The 15,000-nt window shown below is 44.7% G+C and overlaps 2 non-coding genes across 2 annotated transcripts; both read left to right on the plus strand.

The window, feature by feature from the left end:
* The first annotated feature begins 108 nt into the window (after window positions 1–108).
* Window positions 109–227, plus strand: LOC138361094 (5S ribosomal RNA). Its single transcript, XR_011226778.1, has one exon. It is a non-coding gene; the product is annotated as a 5S ribosomal RNA (ribosomal RNA).
* Window positions 228–8,394: 8,167 nt separating this feature from the next.
* LOC138361108 (5S ribosomal RNA) lies at window positions 8,395–8,514 on the plus strand. Its single transcript, XR_011226791.1, has one exon. It is a non-coding gene; the product is annotated as a 5S ribosomal RNA (ribosomal RNA).
* The last annotated feature ends 6,486 nt before the right edge of the window (window positions 8,515–15,000 follow it).

Raw genomic sequence — 15,000 nt, forward strand, 5'->3', positions numbered from 1 at the left:
AAAATATGTTAGGATACAATTACCATTAAGACACCACAAGAAGGTCCGTATCCTGCCGTGATGACTAAAAAGAGTTGGTTATTAGCCACAATGTGTAGGCAGTCTCATGCCAACGGCCATACCACGTTGAGAACACCGCTTCTCGTCCGATCAGCGAAGTTAAGCAACGTTGGGTTTGGTTAGTACTTGGATGGGTGACCGCCTGGGAACACCAAATGCTGTTGGCAATAATGTTTTTTGTTTTGTTTTGTTTTGTTTCGTTTGTTTTTGTTTGAATGGCTGGCTGGCTGGCTGGCTGGCTGGCTGGCTGGCTGGCTGGCTGGCTCCACGGGAAATTCACGGAGTTGTGTGGAATAAGGCCTGGTAAAATGAATTAATATGTATGTCATGTTTAAAACAAACTCGCTTAATATAGTGTGTGAGGCTTTATACAAAAACAAACAACCAAAACAAAACATGTTGTATATATATATATATATATATATATATATATATATATATATATATATATATAATATATATTAATATATATATATATATATATATATATATATATATATATAGCTTAATCCGGGTTTGAACTCGCAACTCCAAGAATACGCATCACTTATATACACTTTACCACTGGACCACTGCAGGACACTTGATGCTGAGGTATCAATTTAATGACGTAAATGCCATTTCCACAAATAAATGATAATTTAAAAGTATTTGTATGTACAAATCTTTTCTGTTTAAAAGGCTACAATATCAGTTACTGATATAATTTGTGTTAATGTTTCTATACCCACAGGAAGGCATGTTTTTGCTTATATGTAAGGGGTACGGAGAAGGAATCCACAGACCATCATTCCCCTTCCCCCCCCCCCCCCTCCCACCTACTACTACCACCACCACCACCACCACCACCACCACCACCACTACTCACCACTACTCACCACCAATCACCACCAATCACCACCACCACCAATCACCACCACCACACCTAACCGAAAACCCCCTAACACATCAACCCCCCCCCAATCAACAGGCGAAATAATAACCCTCAAATGCCTGCCTGCCTGCCTGTGCCTGCCAGCCAGCCAATACTAACGGTCTTCTCAGAAAGAAAATCTCTTTGTATCTGTATTACTTGATGAAATGTATGATTCTAATAATGAAAATAAATTGTTATGTCGGTTGTATGAGCATAATGACCAATATGCACATGATATGAATGAATTAAATAGTGTAGTTTTAAGTAATTAGGTTGTAGACACATTAAGCGGATATGATATTTGACGCGTCCAGAACTGGTGATTTTTGGTTTAGTTTTAAATGCACCACCACCACCACCATTGCTTCCCCAGAGCCTAATTAAGGACCGGTAAAAGGAGTCAATATGTATGTCATCTATAAAACCAAAGAATGAATAAAAACACACACACAAACCTACATAATAGTACTAGGAAGATTGTATGGCATAAAAAAAAAAAAAGTACTCCCATTGGGTCGTTTGAACTCGCGACTTCCAAAACACCAGCCACACACCTTACCACCCAGCCACCATAGAGTTGGTATAATTGTGCAACTTTAGTTATAAAACTAAAGTTCTTATTGTCTCAAATCTTATTGTCTGTTCTATGAAAAGGCATGATGTAAATTATGTATTTTTTGAATGATTGAATTGTAGGCACATTAAGCGGATTCGATATTTGATATATCCAGAAAAGGTGATTTCTGTTCAGTTTTAAAATGCATCACCGTTAACGCTAAAGGACTGGTAAAACGACTCGATGTTTGTCATTTTTAAAATAAACACTAAAACTAGGCCCTTAACATATATAATGTTTGAATATAAATTGAATGCATATAAATACAAAGTGGGAGTGGCTGGCTGGCTGGCTGGCTGGCTGGCTGGCTGGCTGGCTGGCTGGCTGGCTGGCTGGCTGGCTGGCTGGCTGCCTGCCTGCCTGCCTGGCTGGCTGGCTGGCTGGCTGGCTGGCTGGCTGGCTGCTGCCTGCCTGCCTGCCTGCCTGCCTGCCTGCCTGCCTGCCAGCCTGCCTGCCTGCCTGCCTGCCTGCCTGCCTGCCTGCTGGCTGGCTGGCTGGCTGGCTGGCTGGCTGCCCGCCCGCCCGCCCGCCTGCCCGCCCGCCTGCTTGCCTTGCCTTGCCTGTCCTGTCCTGTTATTGCCTTGCCTTTGCCTTGCCTTGCCTTGCCTTGCCTTGCCTTGCCTTGCCTTGCCTTGCCTTGCCTTGCCTTGCCTTGCCTTGCCCTGCCCTGCCTTGGCTGCAGCTGGCTGGCTGGCCGTAAATCAACTCTTAACAACACCACACCACACCACACCATCACTCATCACCCATCACCCACCACCGGCCCCAGTCTCCCAGCCTCTCTTATATACCCGAGCAGGCCCTTTAAATTATTTGAATTGTTGCACTTCGGCCAATGGCACGATCGCTGCTGCTCAAACATATTCTGGTTCACAAGTATTATATATATTATATTATATTATATATATATATATATATATATATATATATATATATATATATATATATATATATATATATATATATATATATATTTATTCATGAAACACATTAAAACCTTGATCATTTATTCATTCATTACGTCTAGTGAAGAATTGCTTTTGTTCATTTGTATGATTAAAAATTGATAGAATATGAATTCCTCGCTTAAAGTAAAATATAAAATATATATTGGATTTATATGATTGGTTAATATTCCAAGTGATGCTGAATATCCCCTATAATTTTGTTTTGTTTGTTTGTTATGTACACATTCCAAATGAAATCAATATAAATGTTATTATTAATGTTTGAAAGTTGATTGTCTACTTGAATCTCTCTATTAAAGTGTGTGTGGCTCCGGATGGAGCCTGGTTATGGTATTTGTCGTGGTGGGTGGCAGAAGTGCTTACTTCTTCTCTGTCTTCTTTGGCAAAAGAACTGCCTGAATGTTTGGAAGAACACCTCCCTGTGCAATGGTTACGCCAGACAGAAGTTTGTTGAGTTCTTCGTCGTTGCGGATGGCCAACTGCAAGTGACGTGGGATGATACGGGTCTTCTTGTTGTCACGTGCGGCGTTACCGGCGAGCTCCAGAACTTCGGCAGCGAGGTATTCCATGACGGCTGCCAGGTAGACAGGAGCGCCAGCACCGACGCGTTCGGCGTAGTTGCCTTTACGCAGCAGACGGTGAATTCTGCCCACGGGGAACTGAAGTCCGGCCCTGCTGGAGCGAGACTTTGACTTGCCCTTCACTTTGCCTCCCTTGCCGCGTCCTGACATTGCTGCTGCTGTTGTGGGTTTGTGGTGTTTTATGCCGGCCCGCAGATCGAGCTTCGTGTTATATACCCCGCTCAGGATCAAGGGAGTCCGCCACTGACCAATCAGCGCGCTCCGCCACGCGACCCGCTCTGAGCTGAGTCGCGAGCGGGATATAAAAGGAAAGCTCGACTCGCGCAAAAGTTCATTATTGTATCGCAACGCCAGCCAGCACGAGCATCATCATGCCACCCAAGGCATCTGGAAAGGCTGCCAAGAAGGCCGGAAAGGCCCAGAAGGCCATTGCCAAGGGCGATAAGAAAAAGAAGCGCAGGAGGAAGGAGAGCTACAGCATCTACATCTACAAAGTGCTGAAGCAGGTCCACCCCGACACTGGTATCTCTTCCAAAGCCATGTCGATCATGAACTCGTTCGTGAACGACATCTTCGAGCGCATCGCCGCCGAGGCTTCTCGCCTGGCCCACTACAACAAGCGTTCCACCATTACCAGTCGGGAGATCCAGACGGCTGTAAGGCTCCTGTTGCCCGGAGAACTGGCCAAGCACGCCGTCTCTGAGGGCACTAAGGCCGTCACCAAGTACACCTCCTCCAAGTAAACGGCTTACTTACTGCCCTGTGGTGGTGGCTTGGCCTCAAACCAACAAACTCGGCTCCATTGGAGCCACACTTTAATTTCTAAAGAGATTGTGAGTGTTAGACACCAATACTATTATAACAAAAACCTCTGTCACTGAAAGCAAATAGCTATAAAATGAGAATATTTATGAAACTGTCTGTGTGTGTTTCTCTCTCTCAGTCTCTGTCTGTCTGTCTGTCTGTCTCTGTCTCTGTCTCTGCATGTCTCTCTCTCTCTCTCTCTCTCTCTCTCTCTCTCTCTCTCTCTCTCCTCTCTCTCTCTCTCTCCTCTCTCTCTCTCTCTCTCTCTCTCTCTCTCTCAACACACATATAAACACTCGGTATCTTTTTTCTAGAGATTAGAGATTCATTGTTATGTTCCACATTAGGATTACTATGCAGGCCACCCTCTTAAGGTTTGAAAATGTCAAGAAAACGGTTAATTTAAAATGTCATCTCCTAACTTAACAGATTAAGCCAGAGGACCAAAAACAGAATAAAACAGGACAGGACAGTATGTCACTTATACAAGCTGCTTTTATTTCTAGTACAGTATGACAATTTTTTTTTTTTTTTTTTTGGAGGGGGGGGGGGAGGATCCTTGGCAGTGCATAAGAATGAAAAGCGACGGCGTTTTGTTTGTAAGAGGACAGGTTGTACTACAAATGACTTGATTTATTGATATCACGTGTACAGTGTATGTATGCCACCTAAATTATTGTATTTATTTATTTATTATATGTATAGATGAAGGTTAATTCATATGACTGATGCTAGGAATGTCTGAAATCTCCTTAGAAGGATATTTTGGCCCTGAGAAGGGCCGAGTTTGGTGTATACTAGGGTGGTCGTTTTAGCTTATGCACGCTCTCCACGGATACGGCGAGCAAGCTGAATGTCCTTTGGCATGATGGTGACACGCTTGGCGTGGATGGCACAGAGGTTAGTGTCCTCGAAGAGACCGACCAGGTAAGCCTCGGATGCCTCCTGTAAAGCCATGACGGCAGACGACTGGAAGCGAAGATCGGTCTTGAAGTCCTGGGCAATCTCGCGCACCAGACGCTGGAAGGGAAGTTTCCTGATGAGCAACTCTGTGCTCTTCTGGTAACGACGGATCTCACGCAGGGCGACCGTTCCGGGCCTGTAACGGTGAGGCTTCTTCACGCCCCCTGTGGCAGGAGCAGATTTGCGTGCTGCCTTGGTGGCCAGCTGCTTACGAGGAGCCTTGCCTCCCGTGGACTTGCGAGCAGTCTGCTTGGTGCGAGCCATGGTGAACAACTGTGGTTTGTGATGGCCGGCGCCGAAAAATTTTTTGCTTATATACGCCGTCCTCGATGGCGCTTGCTCGAGCGCCATTGGCTGCTCGACTCGCCTACGTCACCCCGTTGCCCTCCCCTCCTTCTCTGGCTGCAGCCAACAGGCAGCTCACCTCAAACACTATTATCGCTGATTTTGCTCTATTTTTTGGATGTGTGCAAAAGTCATTTCACAGAGACGTGAAACAGACGAGTAGGCAACTGCAGTTTTGAAAGCGTTGTGAGAAAAGCCGTGTTTCTGCTCGAGTACAAGCATAAAGTAAGGACAGGCAGGGAGTTAGGAGTTGCCATGCTACAAGTACGTCCGCTTGACGGGATATAGTCTGGGAAATCGTGCCGAAATTTTATTATTCACACAACTTCAACACCATGACTGGACGCGGCAAGGGATGGCAAGGGACTCGGAAAGGGTGGCGCCAAGCGTCATCGTAAGGTGCTACGTGACAACATCCAGGGCATCACCAAGCCGCTATTCGTCGCTTAGCTCGTCGTGGCGGCGTGAAGCGTATTTCGGGTCTCATCTACGAAGAGACCCGTGGCGTCCTGAAGGTGTTCCTCGAGAACGTCATCCGTGATGCTGTAACCTACACGGAACACGCCAAGAGGAAGACCGTCACTGCCATGGACGTGGTGTACGCTCTGAAGCGCCAGGGTCGTACCCTCTACGGATTCGGCGGATAAGAGCTTGGCTAATCCATCGATTCCACCCACCACCACCTCAAAACGGGACCTAATTAGGTCCCTATACTTTTTTACTGAAGGGCTTAATAGACGATAACATAAATTGTTTTGATATCAGCTAGCACATTGGGTCTTATGAAATCTATTTTTATCCTCGCATGCTTAAAGGGACTCTGATTGGGGAGGGAGGGGTGGGGGGGGGGGGGAAGGTTTGTTCCGTTATATACTAGCAGAGCAGGATCATTGGTGGTTGGTGGGGGGGGGGGGGTGAGGGAGAGAGAGAGAGAGAGAGAGATCTTTCCCAACTCTTCCTTTTTACATGAGTGAGCTACCCGTTTTTATTCATTTTATCCTTCTCAGAGCTGTTTTGATAGTATCCAAATGATGGTAAATGAAAAGGGAGGACACGAATATCTACCCAGAATTCAGGACTGGCAATCGATATGCATGTTTGAGTGCGAATCTTTTTCTCTCTCAACTTAGGTATACGTTTATGTCGTACCTAAAAGCGAGAACCACACTAGTGGGACAAGTATGCAAGGCCCAATTTTCCTAACAAGCACAGTTTAATTTTGTTATTTTCGAACATTTCTTTCCAAATGGGTTTATCCATTAACAGTATTATATAAGATCATGAATTGCTAGGGTTAGGTTAGGTAGGTAGCTTTAGCTTAGGTTAGGTTAGGTTAGCTTAGCTTAGCTTGGGTTAGCTTAGGTTAGGTTAGGTTAGCTTAGCTTGGGTTAGCATAGGTTAGGTTAGGTTTGATTACATTTCTATGTTAGATTAACTCAAATTCAAAACAATTGCAGTCATTCGGCTTGTTAGTCAACTTGCCTCTAATAGGGGCAATTTGTCTAACAAGACTATTTAGTTTTGTGTGCATATATATATATAATATATATAATATATCTATCTATAATATATATAAGATATATATATATATATATATATATATATATAATATATATATATATATATATATATATTATAGCTAGCTTTCAAGACCTCCGAACCAATATAGAGAGCATCAAGAGGAAGTGCTTGTGTTATGGGCCAATAGCCTTCTGCAGTTACTTCCATTCTTATGTTTTTATCCATTGTTCGTGTTTTATCTGTGTCAATGTTCAATCACCTCACCCAAAACTTTGGTACCATATCACTCACCCATGTATGTGTATATATATATATAATATATATATATATATATATTATATATATATATATATATATATATATATATATAATATACAGAGTAAATCTACCCCAAAAGTAAATGATTTATTTTGTCTACAAAACTAAAACTCTTTTTGGAATCATATGAGGCCCCTCCACTGAGGGGGGAGGCCTGGGATGTTTATTGTCATGTGTATTCATGCTGCTTGCATGTCGTCGTTTATTTTGCCTTTGTTGTTTTCTTGACAGCTTTCTTTGCCTTGGGTGGTTTGGGAGATTTTGAAGCTCTCTTATTTTGGGCTTTTTGTTCCCAACAACAAGCTGCTGCTGCTGCTTCTTTTCAAGGCTGTAGGTGGTTTGTTGCTTGTGGCGGCTTTTCTTGGGAGTTACCACGGCCTTCTTTGCTGCTGTAGATGGTTTCTTGTTGTGGTGGCTTTCTTGGGAGTTAGAACGGCCCTCTTCTCTGCTACGGCCAGCTTGAATGATCCACTAGCTCCACTTCCCTTGGTCTGAACAAGAATGCCGTCAGCCACTGCTTTCTTGAGAAATCTTCGGATGTAAATGGCGATCTTGGCAGCCTCGACTTTGTTGTTGGCAAACAACGTACTTCTTGATTGCTTGTAGAGACGAGCCCTTACGGTCTTTGAGTGCTGCGACCGCGGCTAGAACCATTTTGACTAGTTTTCGGGTGAGCAACCTGGACGCGAGGTTTCCTGGTGGTGGCCACCACAGCAGCAGCAGCCGCAGCCTTCTTGGTAGGCTTTGCTTTCTACCATGATGATGATGAGATAACCAAGGTGATGAGAGACGCTCAGACAGTCCACGGGGGAATGATGCTGCCGCCGCTTGAGCCGAACCTATTTATGTGCCGGCACGGTACAGAAGCTGCAACCTGGCAACTCGTCCACCAATCACGACGGTTGGTTTTACGGCTCCGAAACCTGGATCCCATATCTTCTCTAAAATAGAAGCATTTGTTCATGTTCTTTGTAAAAGTATCATAAAGCAGGACAGATGAGACAAATATCATAAAAACTGAAGAGCAAGATGAGCACACACCATGTATGTATTAACAAAAGAAAATCCACAAATTCATTAGAAATTGGCAGGGTAGGCTGAGGAAGTAGGTAGATGTAAAATGTCTGTAAATGGCGAAAGAACATAAACCCAAGACTGAATAAACGATGTTAAATATCCATGCCAAGGAGACAAAAAATATGTTAGGATACAATTACCATTAAGACACCACAAGAAGGTCCGTATCCTGCCGTGATGACTAAAAAGAGTTGGTTATTAGCCACAATGTGTAGGCAGTCTCATGCCAACGGCCATACCCACGTTGAGAACACCGCTTCTCGTCCGATCAGCGAAGTTAAGCAACGTTGGGTTTGGTTAGTACTTGGATGGGTGACCGCCTGGGAACACCAAATGCTGTTGGCAATAATGTTTTTTGTTTTGTTTTGTTTTGTTTCGTTTGTTTTTGGTTTGAATGGCTGCTGGCTGCTGGCTGGCTCGGGCTGTGGCTTGGCTGGCCTGGCTCCACGGGAAATTCACGGAGTTGTGTGGAATAAGGCCCTGGTAAAATGAATTAATATGTATGTCATGTTTCAAACAAACTCGCTAATATAGTGTGTGAGGCTTTATACAAAACAAACAACCAAAACAAAACATGTTGTATATATAATATTATATATATATATACTATATATTATATATATATTATATATATCTATATATATATATCTATATATTAATATATATATATATATATATAATATCATATATATAGCTTAATCCGGGTTTGAACTCGCAACTCCAAGAATACGCATCACTTATATACACTTTTACCACTGGAACACTGCAGGACACTTGATGCTGAGGTATCAATTTAATGACGTAAATGCCATTTCCACAAATAAATGATAATTTAAAAGTATTTGTATGTACAAATCTTTTCTGTTTAAAAGGCTACAATATCAGTTACTGATATAATTTGTGTTAATGTTTCTATACCCACAGGAAGGCATGTTTTTGCTTATATGTAAGGGGTACGGAGAAGGAATCCACAGACCATCATTCCCCTTCCCCCCCCCCCCCTCCCCACCTACTACTACCACCACCACCACCCACCACCACCACCACCACCACTACTCACCACTACTCACCACCAATCACCACCAATCACCACCACCACCAATCACCACCACCACACCTAACCGAAAACCCCCTAACACATCAACCCTCCCCCCAATCAACAGGCGAAATAATAACCCTCAAATGCCTGCCTGCCTGCCTGCCAGCCAGCCCAATACTAACGGTCTTCTCAGAAAGAAAATCTCTTTGTATCTGTATTACTTGATGAAATGTATGATTCTAATAATGAAAATAAATTGTTATGTCGGTTGTATGAGCATAATGACCAATATGCACATGATATGAATGAATTAAATAGTGTAGTTTAAGTAATTAGGTTGTAGACACATTAAGCGGATATGATATTTGACGCGTCCAGAACTGGTGATTTTTGGTTTAGTTTTAAATGCACCACCACCACCACCATTGCTTCCCCAGAGCCTAATTAAGGACGGTAAAAGGAGTCAATATGTATGTCATCTATAAAACCAAAGAATGAATAAAAACACACACACACAAACCTACATAATAGTACTAGGAAGATTGTATGGCATAAAAAAAAAAAAGTACTCCCATTGGGTCGTTTGAACTCGCGACTTCCAAACACCAGCCACACAACCTTACCACCCAGCCACCATAGAGTTGGTATAATTGTGCAACTTTAGTTATAAAACTAAAGTTCTTATTGTCTCAAATCTTATTGTCTGTTCTATGAAAAGGCATGATGTAAATTATGTATTTTTTGAATGATTGAATTGTAGGCACATAAGCGGATTCGATATTTGATATATCCAGAAAAGGTGATTTCTGCTTCAGTTTTAAAATGCATCACCGTTAACGCTAAAGGACTGGTAAAACGACTCGATGTTTGTCATTTTTAAAATAAACACTAAAACTAGGCCCTTAACATATATAATGTTTGAATATAAATTGAATGCATATAAATACAAAGTGGGAGTGGCTGGGCTGGCTGGCTGGCTGGCTGGGGCTGGCTGGCTGGCTGCTGGCTGGCTGCTGGCTGGCTGGCTGGCTGCCTGCCTGCCTGCCTGGCTGGCTGGCTGGCTGGCTGGCTGTCTGCTGGCTGGCTGCCTGCCTGCCCTGCCTGCCTGCCTGCCTGCCTGCCTGCCTGCCTGCCAGCCTGCCTGCCTGCCTGCCTGCCTGCCTGCCTGCCTGCCTGCCTGGCTGGCTGGCTGGCTGCTGGCTGGCTGCCCGCCCGCCCCGCCCGCCTGCCCGCCCGCCGCCTGCTTGCCTTGCCATTGCCTGTCCTGTCCTGTTATTGCCTTGCCTTGCCTTGCATTGCCTTGCCTTGCCTTGCCTTGCCTTGCCTTGCCTTGCCTGCCTTGCCTGCCCTGCCCTGCCTTGGCTGCAGCTGGCTGGCTGGCCGTAAATCAACTCTTAACAACACACACCACACCCACACCATCACTCATCACCCATCACCCACCACCGGCCCCCCAGTCTCCCAGCCTCTCTTATATACCCCGAGCAGGCCCTTTAAATTATTTGAATTGTGCACTTCGGCCAATGCACGATCGCTGCTGCTCAAACATATTCTGGTTCACAAGTATTATAATATATTATATTATATTATTATCTATATATATATATATATATATTATATATATATATATATATATATATATATATATATATATATATATATATATATTATATATATATTATATTTTATTCATGAAACACATTAAAACCTTGATCATTTATTCATTCATTACGTCTAGTGAAGAATTGCTTTTGTTCATTTGTATGATTAAAAAATTGATAGAATATGGAATTCCTCGCTTAAGTAAAATATAAAATATATATTGGATTTATATGATTGGTTAATATTCCAAGTGATGCTGAATATCCCCTATAATTTTGTTTTGTTTGTTTGTTATGTACACATTCCAAATGAATCAATATAAATGTTTATTATTAATGTTTGAAAGTTGATTGTCTACTTGAATCTCTCTATTAAAGTGTGTGTGGCTCCGGATGGAGCCTGTTATGGTATTTGTCGTGGTGGGTGGCAGAAGTGCTTACTTCTTCTCTGTCTTCTTTGGCAAAAGAACTGCCTGAATGTTTGGAAGAACACCTCCCTGTGCACTGGTTACGCAGACAGAAGTTTGTTGAGTTCTTCGTCGTTGCGGATGGCCAACTGCAAGTGACGTGGGATGATACGGGTCTTCTTGTGTCACGTGCGGCGTTACCGGCGAGCTCCAGAACTTCGGCAGCGAGGTATCCATGACGGCTGCCAGGTAGACAGGAGCGCCAGCACCGACGCGTTCGGCGTAGTTGCCTTTACGCAGCAGACGGTGAATTCTGCCCACGGGGAACATGAAGTCCGGCCCTGCTGGAGCGAGACTTTGACTTGCCCTTCACTTTGCCTCCCTTGCCGCGTCCTGACATTGCTGCTGCTGTTGTGGGTTTGTGGTGTTTTATGCCGGCCCGCAGATCGAGCTTCGTGTTATATACCCCGCTCAGGATCAAGGGAGTCCGCCACTGACCAATCAGCGCGCTCCGCCACGCGACCCGCTCTGAGCTGAGTCGCGAGCGGGATATAAAAGGAAAGCTCGACTCGCGCAAAAGTTCATTATTGTATCGCAACGCCAGCCAGCACGAGCATCATCATGCCACCCAAGGCATCTGGAAAGGCTGCCAAGAAGGCCGGAAAGGCCCAGAAGGCCATTGCCAAGGGCGATAAGAAAAAGAAGCGCAGGAGGAAGGAGAGCTACAGCATCTACATCTACAAAGTGCTGAAGCAGGTCCACCCCGACACTGTATCTCTTCCAAAGCCATGTCGATCATGAACTCGTTCGTGAACGACATCTTCGAGCGCATCGCCGCCGAGGCTTCTCGCCTGGCCCACTACAACAAGCGTTCCACCATTACCAGTCGGGAGATCCAGACGGCTGTAAGGCTCCTGTTGCCCGGAGAACTGGCCAAGCACGCCGTCTCTGAGGGCACTAAGGCCGTCACCAAGTACACCTCCTCCAAGTAAACGGCTTACTTACTGCCCTGTGGTGGTGGCTTGGCCTCAAACCAACAAACTCGGCTCCATTGGAGCCACACTTTAATTTCTAAAGAGATTGTGAGTGTTAGACACCAATACTATTATAACAAAAACCTCTGTCACTGAAAGCAAATAGCTATAAAATGAGAATATTTATGAAACTGTCTGTGTGTGTTTCTCTCTCTCAGTCTCTGTCTGTCTGTCTGTCTGTCTCTGTCTCTGTCTCTGCATGTCTCTCTCTCTCTCTCTCTCTCTCTCTCTCTCTCTATCTCTCTCTCTCTCTCTCTCTCTCTCTCTCTCTCTCTCTCTCTCTCTCTCTCTCTCTCTCTCTCTCTCTCTCTCAACACACATATAAACACTCGGTATCTTTTTTCTAGAGATTAGAGATTCATTGTTATGTTCCACATTAGGATTACTATGCAGGCCACCCTCTTAAGGTTTGAAAATGTCAAGAAAACGGTTAATTTAAAATGTCATCATCCTAACTTAACAGATTAAGCCAGAGGACCAAAAACAGAATAAAACAGGACAGGACAGTATGTCACTTATACAAGCTGCTTTTATTTCTAGTACAGTATGACAATTTTTTTTTTTTTTTTTTTTGGAGGGGGGGGGGGAGGATCCTTGGCAGTGCATAAGAATGAAAAGCGACGGCGTTTTGTTTGTAAGAGGACAGGTTGTACTACAAATGACTTGATTTATTGATATCACGTGTACAGTGTATGTATGCCACCTAAATTATTGTATTTATTTATTTATTATATGTATAGATGAAGGTTAATTCATATGACTGATGCTAGGAATGTCTGAAATCTCCTTAGAAGGATATTTTGGCCCTGAGAATGGGCCGAGTTTGGTGTATACTAGGGTGGTCGTTTTAGCTTATGCACGCTCTCCACGGATACCGGCGAGCAAGCTGAATGTCCTTTGGCATGATGGTGACACGCTTGGCGTGGATGGCACAGAGGTTAGTGTCCTCGAAGAGACCGACCAGGTAAGCCTCGGATGCCTCCTGTAAAGCCATGACGGCAGACGACTGGAAGCGAAGATCGGTCTTGAAGTCCTGGGCAATCTCGCGCACCAGACGCTGGAAGGGAAGTTTCCTGATGAGCAACTCTGTGCTCTTCTGGTAACGACGGATCTCACGCAGGGCGACCGTTCCGGGCCTGTAACGGTGAGGCTTCTTCACGCCCCCTGTGGCAGGAGCAGATTTGCGTGCTGCCTTGGTGGCCAGCTGCTTACGAGGAGCCTTGCCTCCCGTGGACTTGCGAGCAGTCTGCTTGGTGCGAGCCATGGTGAACAACTGTGGTTTGTGATGGCCGGCGCCGAAAAATTTTTGCTTATATACGCCGTCTCGAGGCGCTTGCTCGAGCGCCATTGGCTGCTCGACTCGCCTACGTCACCCCGTTGCCCCTCCCCTCCTTCCTCTGGCTGCAGCCAACAGGCAGCTCACCTCAAACACTATTATCGCTGATTTTGCTCTATTTTTTGGATTTGTGCAAAAGTCATTTCACAGAGACGTGAAACAGACGAGTAGGCAACTGCAGTTTTGAAAGCGTTGTGAGAAAGCCGTGTTTCTGCTCGAGTACAAGCATAAAGTAAGGACAGGCAGGAGTTAGGAGTTGCCATGCTACAAGTACGTCCGCTTGACGGGATATAGTCTGGGGAAATCGTGCCGAAATTTTATTATTCACACAACTTCAACACCATGACTGGACGCGGCAAGGGAGGCAAGGGACTCGGAAAGGGTGGCGCCAAGCGTCATCGTAAGGTGCTACGTGACAACATCCAGGGCATCACCAAGCCCGCTATTCGTCGCTTAGCTCGTCGTGGCGGCGTGAAGCGTATTTCGGGTCTCATCTACGAAGAGACCCGTGGCGTCCTGAAGGTGTTCCTCGAGAACGTCATCCGTGATGCTGTAACCTACACGGAACACGCCAAGAGGAAGACCGTCACTGCCATGGACGTGGTGTACGCTCTGAAGCGCCAGGGTCGTACCCTCTACGGATTCGGCGGATAAGAGCTTGGCTAATCCATCGATTCCACCCACCACCACCTCAAAACGGGACCTAATTAGGTCCCTATACTTTTTTACTGAAGGGCTTAATAGACGATAACATAAATTGTTTTGATATCAGCTAGCACATTGGGTCTTATGAAATCTATTTTTTATCCTCGCATGCTTAAAGGGACTCTGATTGGGGAGGGAGGGGTGGGGGGGGGGGGGGAAGGTTTGTTCCGTTATATACTAGCAGAGCAGGATCATTGGTGGTGGTGGGGGGGGGGGGGGTGAGGGAGAGAGAGAGAGAGAGAGAGATCTTTCCCAACTCTTCCTTTTTACATGAGTGAGCTACCCGTTTTATTCATTTTATCCTTCTCAGAGCTGTTTTGATAGTATCCAAATGATGGTAAATGAAAAGGGAGGACACGAATATCTACCCAGAATTCAGGACTGGCAATCGATATGCATGTTTGAGTGCGAATCTTTTTCTCTCTCAACTTAGGTATACGTTTATGTCGTACCTAAAAGCGAGAACCACACTATTGGGACAAGTATGCAAGGCCCAATTTTCCTAACAAGCACAGTTAATTTTGTTATTTTCGAACATTTCTTTCCAAATTGGTTTATCCAATTAAACAGTATTATATTAAGATCATGAATTGCTGGGTTAGGTTAGGTTAGGTTAGCTTAGCTTAGGTTAGGTTAGGTTAGCTTAGCTTAGCTTGGGTTAGCTTAGGTTAGGTTAGGTTAGCTTAGCTTGGGTTAGCATAGGTTAGGT

This window comes from Procambarus clarkii, unplaced genomic scaffold (genome assembly GCF_040958095.1).
Source record: "Procambarus clarkii isolate CNS0578487 unplaced genomic scaffold, FALCON_Pclarkii_2.0 HiC_scaffold_180, whole genome shotgun sequence".
In the NCBI taxonomy this organism is placed as follows: domain Eukaryota; kingdom Metazoa; phylum Arthropoda; class Malacostraca; order Decapoda; family Cambaridae; genus Procambarus; species Procambarus clarkii.